This window comes from Lagopus muta, chromosome 12, assembly GCF_023343835.1.
Source record: "Lagopus muta isolate bLagMut1 chromosome 12, bLagMut1 primary, whole genome shotgun sequence".
Taxonomy (NCBI): domain Eukaryota; kingdom Metazoa; phylum Chordata; class Aves; order Galliformes; family Phasianidae; genus Lagopus; species Lagopus muta.
The window spans coordinates 7,131,068-7,147,042 of NC_064444.1; the positions used below are offsets into that span (position 1 = coordinate 7,131,068).

General features: G+C 36.2%; 1 long non-coding RNA gene across 1 annotated transcript; it reads right to left on the reverse strand.

Moving 5' to 3' along the window:
- Positions 1-3,551: 3,551 nt before the first annotated feature.
- Positions 3,552-15,648, reverse strand: LOC125699230 (uncharacterized). The gene is made up of 3 exons (XR_007379487.1): positions 15,619-15,648; positions 7,911-7,999; positions 3,552-4,535 (listed from the first exon to the last, which is right to left on the reverse strand). It is a non-coding gene; the product is annotated as an uncharacterized LOC125699230 (long non-coding RNA).
- Positions 15,649-15,975: the final 327 nt, after the last annotated feature.

Here is a 15,975-nt window from a genome sequence, read left to right on the forward strand (position 1 = left end):
AATCAAAGCACGGAAACAATACAGTACTTTAAAATTGTATGAAATGATGCAGGAGTTATATAAAAAAGTATTTCAAAAGTCTTTGGAGTAGCTTGTGTAGTTTTCGAAGTATTGGAATGACCTTAGATTCCCTTCTTCTCTTGTCTTGAAAGACTTAAGATTACAGAGTACAACCAGGACATATGATACAAAATAAGGCAGATACTATTCTAGTACCTTTCATTTTTCTCTCCACTTTCCGAATGCAGCAGAACACTTACTCCCAGACCTCGAAGTACAAGAGGTAATGAAAGCTCTTATGCTTCTAAGCTTTTATACAAGGAGACAGCCTATGACTAAGAGACATTGTTATACACCAGCAAGGAACATTACTCTCTATTCCCTGACTATTTATTTATATGTCTTCGGTTAAGAGGAGGTAGATACTCCATAATTGCTCCAAAAATTGTCCTCTAGTGGTATCCCATAACACTCGGATGATAGGACATAATAAAACAGGAGTCAATCATGACCCTTGATTTTATGATCTGAGTTCATGTATGTATGCTGATATGCAATAGGTCCCTACTCTATTTATGGCTGGAAAAGAGTAAATAGCCCCCAAAAACGTAATGCCAGCAAAAGCAATTTCAGCCTGTTCAATCTCGCAACCTCTGTTCTTAAAATGTCTTCTTCATCTGCCATTCACGAATGTGACATAAATGTCACAACCTAGTCCAGTAGCCCATGGAAATGAGCACAAAAATATGCTAACACCTTAGTAATCTGAAAGGTACAGTTGAATTTAAAGTATAGCAATAGATTAAAAATGACTTTTCACTCACAGACTTCAAAGTAAATTTAAAGTAAAAAAGCCCTCTGACTAGAAATATTTTACCAGAATTCCTGGTAATTCCTGGTAAAAAAAAAAAAAAAAAAAAAAAAAAAAAACACCACAATTCATGGTAATTTTTTACTTCTGCAGTAATTAAAAATAACAAGTATTTGCGCTAAGAATTCAGAAATCCTCTCTCTCTCTGGTGTGTATAGAATATAGATACAGAAATAAAGATGAAACTTTTAGTAATTCCTTTTACACTGCTTTGTAAATACGTTAATCTTCTTCAGTAAAGCATAGCTTCACAAGTCTTCACTTGCTCCTGTGCAGGTCCAGTTTTACTGTGATACATCAACCAAAAGTAGAACTACAAAAAACTCAAATAATAGAATTTCCTAATTCACTGACTACTTTGGCTCAAGCTATCACTGAGAGCTACAAAATATAGGTCTTGACTTCTAATGTCATTGCCTACATTTTCTGTGACATAAAATCTTAGATTGTAATATGAAGGAAAAAAGCATGTCTCAAAAGATAAAGTAACTACATAAACACTTAATTAAGCTGAAGTTTTGAATATAACTTGGTATTAGAATTCCACTATCAGTGTTTTGACCATTTAAAGAAATCCCTGACTGTCAATGTTTTATATAACTTACACCTATTACTTCTTTGCAAAATCTAGTCCTAAATGAAATCAACAACTGAACAAAAAAAGCACAGTTCCTGGTAAAGGCTTACTTGTAGACTCCAAGTATTTTCTGCAGTAAAACAAATGATGCTTGCAGAGACATTATTATCTCACACTGAACACTCATTTTTAAGTACAACTACTTCCCATTTTCTAGTTCTGTACAACTACACTGGGAGCAAGTGCCACAATCACTTTCCATCCAGTTTCTCACATATGTTCTAATTCGCTTGAGAAACAATTACATCTTCCCACCTAATAATTATCTTATTTGGGAGAAAGACCTTCTCAGTGGTTACAGCTGCATCAACGCTCTCTGTGTGCAACTTGAGCGCAACCTTCACAGTAAATGTAAGAACTTGCTCTTCTTAGTTAAGAAGCAATCTCCTACTACGGAAGTTGACTAGCACTCAATGCATGTTAAACAGTTAACCACACTGCACAGTTGACTGCCTAAGACAAACCTTTTTTCTTTTTTTTTTTTTTTTTTAATGATGAAGAGCTTAAACAGGTGCCACTCACTGACGCTTGTTTACTTTTCCCCACCATCTCACATCACAGAATTATTAACAATACCGAACATCATTATCAGTGTAAATATTCTGAAGATACAATACACTTTTGAGTATTGGTGAGGAAATGCAAAGTAATTACCACCCATAGATGAGTGCTCAACTTGCAGAAACTAGAAGTTCATTTAAATGTAACAACAATATTACCCATCGTTTATGAAAACAAATTCAAAGACCTTTAGGCACAGTGTCACAGAGACCTCCTGTCAGTATAATCAGTACCACCAGAGAAGACTTTTCCATGCTGAGGAGTAACAAAGCTCAGAAGCTTGGGCAACTGGGTACTGAAAAAACTGGTTATATGTGAACACTGAGAAAGCATCTAACCCACAAGGAGCATGGTGGCAATAATGAGGAAACAGAATGCTTAGAAGTACTTGGAAGACAAGTTATTCACCACTTGCCCTACTCCAGCAAATAACTGTTTTTAAGTGTTGACACTCCTTTCTTAGCTCCTATTGACACTAACCTCCATCATGTTTACTCCATGCTGTTCCCAAGAAATGCTGTGTGGTAAACTAACACTTTTCAACTCCACAAATGCTTTTTCATACCTGGAACTTAAGGGTCGCTGCCATGAGGAAAACTGACTACGTTATTTCTCACTTGATTCACGTACAGTTTTTTTTCATCTGTATCATACAGTTGCACTTTTGTTTTCATGTGCTGTAAGCAGGAATCTGATCCAGGCCTGGTTTCTATACAACACTTGACTTACACAGTTCCAACGTTATTAACGCTAGCCTTCTTACCTTGAAGAGCTTTTAAAGTTAAGAATTGGGACTGGGGAAGCAGTAGGCTTGACCTCTTACCCTGTCATAGACTTGGGCAAGCACTTCCCTGTGCACCACTTGTAACTGTCAACACATTCAAACTTATAGCAGCTATTAACATTAAAATTTGTGTGCCACAGCTAAGTGTTCACAAAGAGTACTAGATATCAATTTAACACCTAAGTATTTTCAGCTTGAAAGGTTCTTTGCTTTAACTTAAGTAGAAACCTCTTCTGGTAGATTTGTTATTTTCTCTTTTAATTACATTATATAGAAGAAATGAAGGATAAAATTCCGCTGTCAAAGTGTCAGTTTACACCTTGAAAATAACTGTGGCTACTTTCTGTAAGAAGCACAACACACTTCTTAGTCACTTTCTCTTCCTTGACACTTTCCAAAGCTAAATAAAGCAAAATTTCTTTAACCAGTAAGACACCAGTCTACAACTTTGCCCTTTCAGCCAATGAAGACAGTGTTTATGGATTTTTTTTTTTAAATAAAGGAACAGCCACAACTAAAATATGCCCAGAAATCTGGCATCTGTTGTTGTGTATATGAGCTACAGAAAGCAGCCATAAGGGGGAACTTGGCAAAACACCAGGTTTACTACATACCACTTCAAAATTTCATGAAGACCAGCTATTAGCCATATCATCCTTAGGAAATGAATTCACTGTGAAAATCGCTGATATCATAAATCAAGTTTTACCATTTAGAGATATTTAACCTGATTTATCTCTGATTAATTATTTCATTACTTACAATAAATTGCTAAAAGAATAATTGTAAATGACACTTTGTGGCTGATATTGTGGTAAATTGTCACCAATGCCATATTGAGTTTATGGAGATGCTGGTAAAAATGCAAAGCCATGTTGGATTATTCAGAATGATCATTTCAGAATATTTTGTTGGGGTTTTAGCAAAATTGTTCTTTGCTGACTAGTTAAATAGAATTCAAATGCATAGCAAGTGTAGTTATTTCTGCTAGCATTACTGTCTTTTTATGATAAAAAGCAAATGAAAAACTACTTTTTACTCATAAATTCTCTTTACACACAAAACATGATATACTATTACAGATAATGGCCTTTAAAATTGGTGGGCAGATTAGCTCTGGAGTATCCTTTTGAAGATATCAAGTGGTTCCTACTGCTCTGCTGAGTAATTTCCAACACTGTTTTCATCAACAGTAGCAACACAGTGATCACTGGTACATCCTTAACACAAGAGACTTGTTTATCATCTTGCTGACTAATCCTGCTTAGCTAGTTTAAGGTACTGATAACTGGAATAAAGAACCAGTCTGCCTAAGCCTCATAGTACTGACATAAATAAACAATGACAAAAGCATAGAATGTAAACAGAGCTTTGCAGAACATTGACAATAGGTATCGTTTGGGAGCATAATACATTCAACTGCCATTACATAGCTCTTGAAAGTGAAGATCAGAGTACTTTGATTGCAGGTTAAACCCACAGAAAACAGCTCACAGGTAGAAAAATCTTCCATGAAGATTGACATTTTCACTTCAACTGCATTCACGAGACCCCAACCAAAACCAAGCTATTTTCCACTAGTTTTAAAGCAAGCACTATGATGATTTTCTTACTTTTTAATTAACAGTGCAGTTCACCTCTTCTGCCATTTGAAAAATTCATCCTTTAGGGGCAAGAGAGACCTGGAAGAACACAAATTGTCTTAATGTGCTCACACAAACACAAGTCACAAGTGGTGACTCCTAATATACACTGATTCAAAGAAAAACTGTTTTCTTCCTTATTTTAGGTACAATGGAGAGTAATAATGATTCCTTTGGATCCAGAAAAGGACAATCCTGCTATCTGGAACGTTTCATCACATCAACAAGGTTTTTGAATTTATAGAATATAACTCAGAAATGTCAACCATTCCATCTTTCTGCTAAGTTGACTGTCCTCCATGTTTTATCTGGAATGAGTAGTAAAGGACTTAGAAAACTCAGAAAGTTTACAGAACTGTAAAAGTTGAATATTTTGTATTGAGTTAAATAACTTCTTAACATAAATTCAGTCTCCATAAACTGTATTTCTTCTAGTTTTGTAGGAGTGCCAGTCAACTGCTGTTACGATTTTTTTAAACTAGAATCTACAAACTAAAATCCACAAATTAGGATGAATTATTTTTTCTACATTTCTTTATTTTAACATGGAATTTTTTTTCAGCACCTGAAGCAATCCTATACAACGCATCTAAAGAGTATATATAAATACTGTGATACAGAAAATGCTGCTCAATCTGAATATTATTTTACCTAAAAAACATTTATTTTATAGTAAATAATGCTTTTCTAAATTTTACTAGAATATTTCTCACAGCTGTTTCAGTCAAGCAGCAGACAGGTAATGAGAAAATAGTATCATGTTACCAATTCTAATTAGCACTGGGCACAAAGATTAAATATTGATCCACACTTGAAAGAAATTAGACCAAGCTGTACCAAGGTGTTTGCTTAGAATATGAATAAGAATTTAAAGATTCCAGCTGATGGGAACCACCTCAGTTGCACGTATTAAATACCGTGGCAGGTGAACACTACAAAGGAGACTGAGGCAGCTCTGATACAGATCAAATGAGGACTGAATGGTAAGGGTTGAGCTTAAGCAGAGCCCCAGTGCCCATGGGCAGAGGCTTGGTAGTCACCCTAGCTTCCTGTGAAACAAGGCCATTAAAGTCTACTTATGCACTCAGGACACATATTAAAGCACATTTAAAGAGGAAAACTGATAAAAGCAAATTGTTTTGTGTAGCAGGTACAGTTGAGTACTACCTAATATCAGCACTCTAAATTGGTGTAGAGGGGGAGGATTCTGTGAAATTTGTTGTTTCCAGGCAGAGCTATGGACTGAAATCCTTTCCATTCAGTCAGTAACATTATTTTTATTTCACTGATGCATTTAAGCAGTCTTTTTTTTCTTTTTTTTTTTAATAATACTTCTTAAATTTTATGTCTCACCCCTGAAGGTGTTCAAAATCAGTTTGCATTTAGTGGTTGGTGCCTCTGCCCAAGGCAAGGGGATTGAAACTAAATGATCTTGAAGGTTCTTTCCAACCCAAGCCCTTCTAAAATTCTATGATTTTTGACTATTTGAAAGGAAACAGATCAGGCTAACAATTATAATGGACCTAAAAATAACAAACATTTCACAGATCATACCTCCTTAATCTCCCCTCCTGTGAATGGCAGGACATGATTCAATTTTCCTGAAGCAGTAAGCCTCAAAAGAGTGAATGGGATATGCACAGACCAATGGACAGCTAAAGCAGTTGCTAAAAGTATGCTTAAGCACAGCAAAAATATGGTCAGTACATAGGTCTACATATTGTGCTTTATGCTTCCGATTAACAAAGAAAACAATGAAGTACAGAAATGCCTCACATTCTCTCTCTCCTCTGCTGTTCAGCACAGCTATTTATGTGTATCTGGTTGACTGGAAGACCTAAGTTTCTCCTTTGCTTCTCACTGTCTACAGCCTTGATTATGAAGCACATATTATCAGCAGGCAGGCTGAACAGTCAGTGCTTACAGTGAGAAGAGTTTCCTTGATCAAAAATACTTGTGCCCATTCTGGAGTAAAAGCCTTCATTAGATAACAAGCATGAAACAAATTGCAAATTTATATGGCTCTAAATTTTTTCTTCATATGAATTGACCAGGACCTCTAGCTTCTTCATTTTTCACATTCCTATTTCTTTATCCTGCCACTCAGTCCTATCTCCTAATTAATGTGAGATACCTCCTAGAAATAATAGCTTCATATTCAGTGTAGGAGTGCTGGCTCTCCTACCACTATCCCTATGACAATGACAGAATTAGTGAATTAAGTCTACAAAGAAGGTCATAAAACAGATTGCGTATGCAACTAGCACAGACTGAAGTCAAAACTTTTTGTTATCTATAGTCTGGGAGCTGTATGTGTCACAGCAATGACTGCTAAGTGAAGCAGTTTTGCATAACTGCCCTCTGTTCACTGGGAAGAGTCTGCAGAGGAGATACAGCTAATGGATTAGGTTCCTAATCAAAAGATGGGAATTCAAGAAGACCTGTAGAAGATACCAAGGATCTGCTACATCATAACAGGAATAAACTGCCTTTTTCTTTAAGAAGCTAGGAAACAGAGTATTTAGCAAAGGTAATCACATTGGTTTTTGTTGGTGGTGGTTTTTCTTTATTTTTTAATTCTGGTTCATTTAGACTTTGTTTGTTACTCTTACAGTTTGATCACTATACTATCGCTGACTTCAGTGGAGTTTAACTAAAGATGTGGCCCTCAGTTTTACCTGACTGAAAAATCTGTGTAAAGCTTTTGTTTCATGCTGTTTGTAGTCTAACCCCTAGATGAAGATCTGATTGTAAACAAGCAGATCTCACAAAGCAGCATGTTATAAGCTCTTTACCTTGCGCATATATGTGTAAATTTCTGAACAAACTTTCTGAAGTTACTTTTGATGAACTGAAAACTGACTCTGAAGGTTGCTTTTTAAATCACAGACCAAATATCCATATGTCCTTGCAGTCTACAAAAAGTTTTTACAACACACAATAAAAGATGAAATTGAGAAGTCAATTAATTAATCAAACACGGACTAATACATGGTAGCATTCACATTATCCTAATTCAGCTCTATTTTCTCTGTGCACTATTACATTATTACATAACTATTCTTTTTTTCTTTCCCACAGGACCCACATCTTATTCAATAAATTGCAAGTTATTCATAGGTCTTGTAATTCACATAATGGTCTGTAGTATACAGGTTAATGACAGAACTATGCTGAGCACAACAGTATTAATTTCCTTGAGACCATTTCCTTCTGACGAAGTTATAGCTCAGTATTTCTAAAGCTTTATTAACTGCTGCTTCACAGCTACCAGCAGTGGTATATTATAGAATTATCTCTCTTTAATGCTGAGCACTGTATTACAATGACAGAAAAGCTAAATTTGCCAGAGGTTTTCAATAATTTTAATTGCCAACTTAAATATTCAGAATATGAGGTGCTCAAAGCACTTACCTTTTTTATAGCCATGAGTATATTCAAAGAACAGTTGCCATGATTTCGGTTGCAGTTGTAAGCATTAAATCGCACTTCAGAAAATCCAGCTGTTAGGAAAAAAAAAAAAGAGCACACTTTAGTTCTACTGAAAACTTTTATTTAAACGTGTAGGGGTTTTTGTTGTTGTTGTTTTGTGGGTATTTTGTTTGGGTGGTTTTTTTTTTTTTTTTTTGGTTTTTTTTTTTTTTACATTTGCAGCATAAAACAGAAGTTCTGTGCCAATGTATTGGGTGCCTGTGGTAACGTTTTGGTAACAGGGAAGCTTCAGGCTTGGCCTGTGCTGAACGCTGGGACACTGCAATCTCTGGAATGGACCCATCCCAGGACACAGCTGAGCTCTCCGAGAAAAAGGGAAACCAGTGCACAGCAGTGAGGAGTGGAGAACACAGAACGCAAGGAGCAACAAAATAGCATTTAGTTCACTACCCAGAGCTGTCCAGTCCTTGTTCTGAAAGGGGCTGTTATTCAATAAAGAACACCATCTCAAGAAAATTAACATAAATATGTAATTACTCATTCCCTGGCTACTGAATCCTAAGTCACAGTCCTAAGTCTCCTTGGTCCCCTCTGAGCCCTGTGCGTACTAAAGAAACAGTTCCATTGTGGTAAACATATCACTGACCATTTGGCTACCATCAATTCCTATGAAAGTCCTGTATCAGCTTTTGGAGCACAAAGCTAAAGAAACTAAGCTAGAAAGCTTCAGTATATATGACTCTGTTGGCGAAGGATCTTATCCTGAAAGGGTCAAGCAAACTTTAAGAGGTGCCACTAATTTCACTGCTGCACAATTCAATGCAGTCAAGAAAAAAAAAAAAAAAACAAGTGGATTTTATGGCTTTAGCTGTGACACCACAAGAAACACAATCTTCATTTTTATTAGCCCAGTAAATGACAAATATAGACTATATGCAGCTATAAGGAACAGTGAACTTGGGCAGAATGCCTTTTCTGAGTGATGCTGTTCTCTTAGGAGTGCTTTGATTGCAAATAAAGAAAGATGGCCACATACCACAGGAGCTGCTGTCTAGTAAAAATAACCAGTGTAACAAAGCCATCCTTAAAAGCAGATTAGCCTTTGTAACTCAGGCCCCACCCTGTCATACAAGATAATGCCTCTTTGAAGGTTATGTTCTTTGCTAAGCACTACGACACTGTTCCTGCAAAAACTAGTGAGCTCACAGTAATAGAATCTTTTGTTGAAAATAGTAGTTTGATCTTTTCCCACTCCTGCTTTAAATTAATGATAAATTTTTCTCTTGAATAAAGAATTTAAAGTTACAGATGGGCATTTAAAGATACACAAGTTTGTGCTGAGCATATTTTTATTCAGTATGAAAAACACAGGAAAGCATCAAAAAAATTTATAGGTACCCACAAATAATAATGCTTTCCAGCTACCTTACAAGCTTTCTCATCTTCTTCTGTGAACCACAAATGAACAAAGTCATATTTTATAACTCAATTGTGGAAAATGAATAAGAATGAAAAAATGGTTTAACTGAAAGAAAAAAAATTATACATATAGGAGTATCCTGTTGTGTGTAGACACTGTGTCTTTTTCTCCTTTGCAAACAGAGACAAAATTCATCTCCCAGTGCTTGCTTTATATGTCTGCTGTTCTTGAATAAAGGATTAAAAATCCAGGCAGTAAACTAATTAAACTGTCTCAGAAAAAAATAGTCATAAAAAAGTAAAATGTTTTTTTGATATTTATGTTTGAGTTATACATTCCGAACATGCTCTTGGAGTATGTGCCAGTTATCAAGTGTAATCCTGGGAGGGTAGATTGGTAAATGATTTCTACTCATTTGCACTTGTTTCAAAGGTGACTTCATCACTGCTATCTGAAAGACGCTCTGCCCCTCAGTAACAAATGATTACAGCTAAATGAATCCCAGAGGTTTGCCACTAATGCAGAACAAAGGCATAAGAATGAGAGCTGTGGTTCAAGATCTATTTTTTATACTAGCATAATTTTTTGCTTCACTGATCTATCACTAAACAACAGCTGCTGGGGTAGAGACTTAGTGCACTGCAGGAATGCTACCAAATCCTTTAGTGACTGGTCACGTGTTTGCCTCAGGCCTTCAAAAAAGTCAGATTTTTGAAGAAGGGCTGGCAGGTCCACGTCACCCATTTTCTGTAAAGGATTTGAATGGAATGACAGCTTGAAGTAAGACTGAATTTCTAATAGACATGTTGTGATTTAAGCATATGAAGCTAACCTCTGTCGAAAGAGTAAGTGATGGGAGGATGAGGGAACAAAAGAAAAATAACTAAAACTGTACACATATGCACATATACATCTTAGAAATCCAACTTCCGCTGTATTGTTACGTTTGATGGCATTTTAACTTATTATTGGTTCATTCTTAACTATCACAAACCTTATTTCTAATTTCCAATTGAAACAACCTTCATATCACAGCTTCTTCTGGGAAAGGCTGTCTGGACACAGTCCTGAGCAAGCAGATCTACGTGGACCTGCTTCTGCTGGGTCTTCAGACTAGATGACCTCCGAAGACCCCTCAGCCATTTCAGGATTCTTTGACTCTGGGAAGACCCAAGCAGCCACTGAGACCACTTTAGGTTGGCTGTGGCAGGTTACAGCCATTGTCTGCCATGTTACAGCTACCTATCCTGTATGGAGTCCTTGCTACCCTTTGGAACAGTTTCAGTCAAAGAGTGAAATGCAAAACCATGATGTCATATACTTGCATTTTTTATTTTGCATTTCTTATACCATACTTTGCCACTGCACCAAGTGCCAGTATTGGCTGTCCACCTATGTTGCCATAACTTAGGAGAAACTGGAAGATGAAAGGGATTAACCCCTTCCTTGATCCTTCTAGATGATTCAGAATGATGTAAAGACAAAGATCTAAACAGAGCTAAAGAAACATCAAGAGCAATCTGAATTTTATGTATTTCTTTGCATTCCTCTTCTCAACAGATGATTAGAAAGCTCTACTATAAACTGCACAGAGAGGTTACTTAAGCTTATTTTCACAAAGAGAAGTCTGGCGGCCATTCAAACAGGAGATACGCATAGCTGATGGATCAACTGTTCAGCTGTCCCTAAGTCATCTAGGGAGTAAAAATTATTCTTTTCCAAATCAGCATCTAGTACAACAACACTGAATGCTTAGAAACCTCAAAAGAGAGATGACAGAATACCTGTTTGGGAACGTCTGTAAATAAAGTGGTTTGGGAATGCTCTGGACTTAATTTGACAAACAGGAGATAGTAAGAGTTCAAAAATCAAATACCATGCATTGGGACTACTACACAAGAAAAAGATTTGATATAATTTCCTCAATTACTTTTAAGCATCAGAAAATGAACATCTTGATGTCCATTCTAACACAAAAAATGTGAGCTGAAAGTACTTCTGTTTGGAAAGTGTTTCTGCACAGCATTTCTCTAAGAAATTCACATAGTTTTTTTCATGTCAGTTTTGTGATCTGACAGCTATCTGCAAAAGATAAAGAAACAAATTGCTGCTGCCTATAAAGACCTCCAGTAGAAGTAGCACTGCAGATTTGGCAGTAGTTGCTATGGAGAACTGCAAGGAAACAAACCCGACTGAAACAACCGACTGAAGGAACACATAAATTTGACTGTACCTTACACGTGCTGATTCCTCCTGCTGGAGGATACAAATGGATTTGGAACCACATGAAAAACTGGGATAGGCAAAGTGATGAATTATCTGTGTGGAGAAAAGATGTCTGCCAGGCTGAGTGCTTCAATTTCCCTGTGTTCTAACAAATCCAGGTTGTGTTGCTCTGAGTGACAATGAGCACAGATGTGTGGCTCCAAATATTAGCACTGTGCGAAGAATTGTGAAGTTCAAGTTGAAACCTCAAAATATTCACCCTGTCACATGAAACATTCCAAAGTTTTCAGCAGCTCTTGACATATTACACAAAGTTTATCTTTAAAAAAAATGTCAGAATTTAGTTTTGCTACTGCTCTGATGCACAAAAGCATATTAAAGCCAGAGTACCATGTATGTGCAACAGTGGCACTCCAAATTTTTAACATGTAAAAAGGGAAAAAAGATTGTGGGGATGCAACGAGCAATTGCGTAGGTTGTAAGACCTAGTTTATAATTGAACTTGCTTTCCACTCTGAAATAAAAGATACATGTAAAATGTAACTCAAATATAGCACTAAAAAACGTTTAACTTATAAACTCAGGCTCAATAAATGAATTCAAATTGGTATTTACAAACTTGATTATTCATATCTCTACAACCCCAGCTTATCTAATTATCATACGAATGCTTCCTAGTCTCTACAGAACATCTGCAAGCCATATAAAAACGAGTGACTATGTCTCTGCAGTCGTAAGCTGTTAAAGCTCTCATGACCAATCATTAAGCTATCTCTTTTGAAAGAGGAAAGGGAGTAAAAAAGGAAAATAGATGACAGGCTTTAAAGAAAACCTTTCCCTCCGGCTAGGTTACTCCATCTCTCAGACACTGATGCATCTTATTCTTCATGACTTAATGCTGACTATAAAAGAAAGTCCACGGATCTTGTATAACTGCCTGTTTTCATTTCTTATTCACAGAAGTGTAGCACCATCAGAAGAAATTGAGGGACAGGCAAATCACTGTACGGTAAGTAGAAAAAGCAAACTTTTTTCTTTCAACATAGTTATCACTTTGAAATTTTATTTTTTTTTCATTTGAACTCCAGTAAGTTCTATATAGAATCACAAACAAGGAAGGCCAAAAAAGGTTTGAAGCACAACTTGCTTAAGGCTTAAAAAAAAAAAACAAAAAAAAAACCTAACAATAAAAGCTTTTTCAAACACATAGAAGCAGAAAGCCTGCCAGAGTTGGTCGATCTGACAGATGATCAAGGAGTGAAAATAGAACAATTAATGTTAAGACCACAACAGAAAAGCTAAACCGTCTTTCCACTGTGAAGGAGGTTAGAGAGATTTTTGACATGAGGGCTATTCTTCAAAACCAGTGAGTTCTGGATCCACCCCAGTCTGACATGTCAGCGAAGGAAATGACAGAAAAAAGGCAGATAAAATAAGTCAAAGATTAAACGCACAAGAAACCACTCACCTAACAGTTCAAAAGGAATTAAATACAAAATTACTAAACTTCTAGGAGTGATGTGTCATCTATCAGCTAAATCTGATCATCTAAACCTTCAGTAGCTGAACAGAATTTGGTAAATGCAACTTACGTTTTCAAATAGGATCCAGGAATGATCCAGCTTTACAGAGTTCCTTAAAGGACAGCAGAGGCAGGTACAGAAGGGTGACCCAGAGCATTCCTTTTAAATTTTCAAAAAGTACTTTTTCTAAAGGCTGTGCAGAAAACATGAAATTATAAAAGAAAGCTCCTCTTAAGGACACTGACTATTTAAAAAACGGAATAAAAAGGATGAGAAGAAAAACTTCTCATAATAGGAAAGGTACCGATGGGATTAAAGAAGAATTTATACTAAGACATATGTTGTTATCATACAGGACACAGGAGAAGAACAGAATGATGAGGTAAAATGCCAAGGATAATTAGATATAATCCTTATGCTGAAGAATTTCAAAATTCTAAGCGGGAAACAAAATTAAGTAATGATAAATGCAAATGGAAAATAACAAGCATCATTCGCTTCAGATTGATAGTATTCAAAACAGAATTATTCAAAAAGGTAAACAGAGCATTAAAATTACTGTGATAAAAAAGAAATTACAGCGTCACTACACAAACCATTCATGAATCAACATTCCTGTCACTTCTGTCTTAAGTGGATAAATTTTCACTTAGATGTTCCCCCCAAAAATGAACTCCAAGTCAGAAAAAATAGTTACCAAAGCAATTTCAGGACAGTTACCAACTTTCTTTTCGACAGAAAATCATTAGCTTTGTCAGTGCTGGAATGTACATGTGTTTGCAAAGGAGAAAGATCAGTGAGGTTTTGTTTCTTTAAGGCCATTGTCTATTTTTTTTTTTCCTACATTATCTTTGATTGCTCCAGAAGAGGATTAGTATTTAGCAAATTTGTTTATTGTCTTCTACATTATTTTGAGTCTTTCCCAATAAAGTGTATTAGTAAAATGTTGTCTTAAATTTATATATGTTTTTGCTGAAGTTCGCTTCCTTTTTCCTATACGTAGACTGTATACAGAGAAACGTTACAGATATTTCTTCAAATTACAATTCTCTAGCTCTTCTGATTGCCCACCGGGTTTCACTACAATCACTGGCAGTTGAGCATGAAATCATGCTGCTGAGTAAAATATGGTGGCTTCCTCATAAAAGAATTCTTGATTACATTTCTTTTACATATTTATTTATTTGTTAGAGAGAAGATGAGGAGCAGAATGCCAGTCAGTGAGCTGCACTCAGATTGGCAGGTGATATCCCCATGCCATTGAGCAACACCTGTGCCTACACAATGTTTACAGCAAATCAAGCCTTCGATGAAAATTAATTACTCAACCTAAACCTTGGAAAGGCCAAGTGACGCTGATTAGGAAATCAGAGCAATAGCTGCCATGCTACCTGTTCCCTCCTCTGAAGGCATACTGCTTTCTCATTACTTGTTCAGTTTTAGGAGTATTAATCGTATTACACAGTGAGCCTCAGCTGCAAAGGTTCCAACTAATTCTAAATGCATCTGCCCAAGTTGTTCTTGTTTTACGCTGATACTAATACAATAAGCCTTCCTGAAAATCTTTTTATGGCTCAAAATTAGTCTGCAACACCAATTCAGGGAGTTGTCTTGATATTTGAGGGCAACTTGTCCATCAGCATGTAACTAAGTTTTATTATGACTCACTGAGACAGCTGAAATACTATGGGTCACGTTTAACTAAGACTAAGAAATGTACCAGAGAAAGAACCATAAAAGCCATAAAAAAAATAAGAAAGTTTGGAATCCATTTCACTTTCATAAAGAACAATTTAAAAAGTGTATTTCCCTCAGAATTGTAAACTCTTATAAAATATCAGCTTGAAGCCCATAAAATTGTCAACTAAATCAAAGATGGCAAGCAAAACTCCAAACCTCTACATAGAACAATAGTACTTTCAACAGAAAGTTTGTAATTAGCATTTTAGAGAAAACCTATTTTTTAAATACACCCTTCCTTTCTTCATTTCTTGCTAGATTAAAGCACTTATAATCAAGAGTATAGCAAAAGAAGAAAAGGTAGAAGAAAAAAAAGTCACTAACAGATAAGTTTCCAATGTTCTGTATGGCAAGGCATGATGTCCTTACAGTTTAGAAAAACTTCCTAGATAACAAGTATTTTTCCTCATTTTTATTGAGATTCACTTATCTTTCCATGGAATTTGACTTCAATATTTCAGCTTTTTCTGGGAAAATCTTTCCACTTTTTATGATACAATGTACAAATAGTGCTTTATCAATACATGCCAGCATATCTTAAATACAACTTCCTAACTTAAAAAACAGGAATAAACAACATTTCACTTCTATTACTTTCAAATACATTAAAGCAACAGAAGAAAAAAAAAAAAGAAATAAAAACCTACAGAACTCTAATGCTACAATGCAGCGGAAAGGACAACAACGATAGCAGGGTGGCAAAGTCCTAGACTACAGCAAATGAGGGTAAACCCAAACACAACAGCTGTGGACACAGAAACAAAGGGAAGAATCTGCATACCCTTAGAAAGCCTCAGGTAGGCAGGGATCTCCAGCAAGAGCCCCTCACCTCCACTGCCAACCCTTAAAAGAAGGCTGGGAAGGGGTGCATCCTAGCTCCACCCCTTCTGGTCACTCAGGTGCATCGCATGCACTGAACTCCCCTGGGTTGGCCCTGCCTTCCCACCTGGTGCTCAATCACTGCTTCAAGCTCTAACTTAGCATTTCTGCTACAGGACACAGAACTATTCTCTCTCTATGCTAGACTGTAAGCAGCAAAAGTAGCTCAAGGTACTTTGAAGATGAAAGGAAAAGTTCTCTTGGGTACCACTGGGCCAATAGTGCTAACTCATTCCACAAACGCTAAGATGTACTTGCT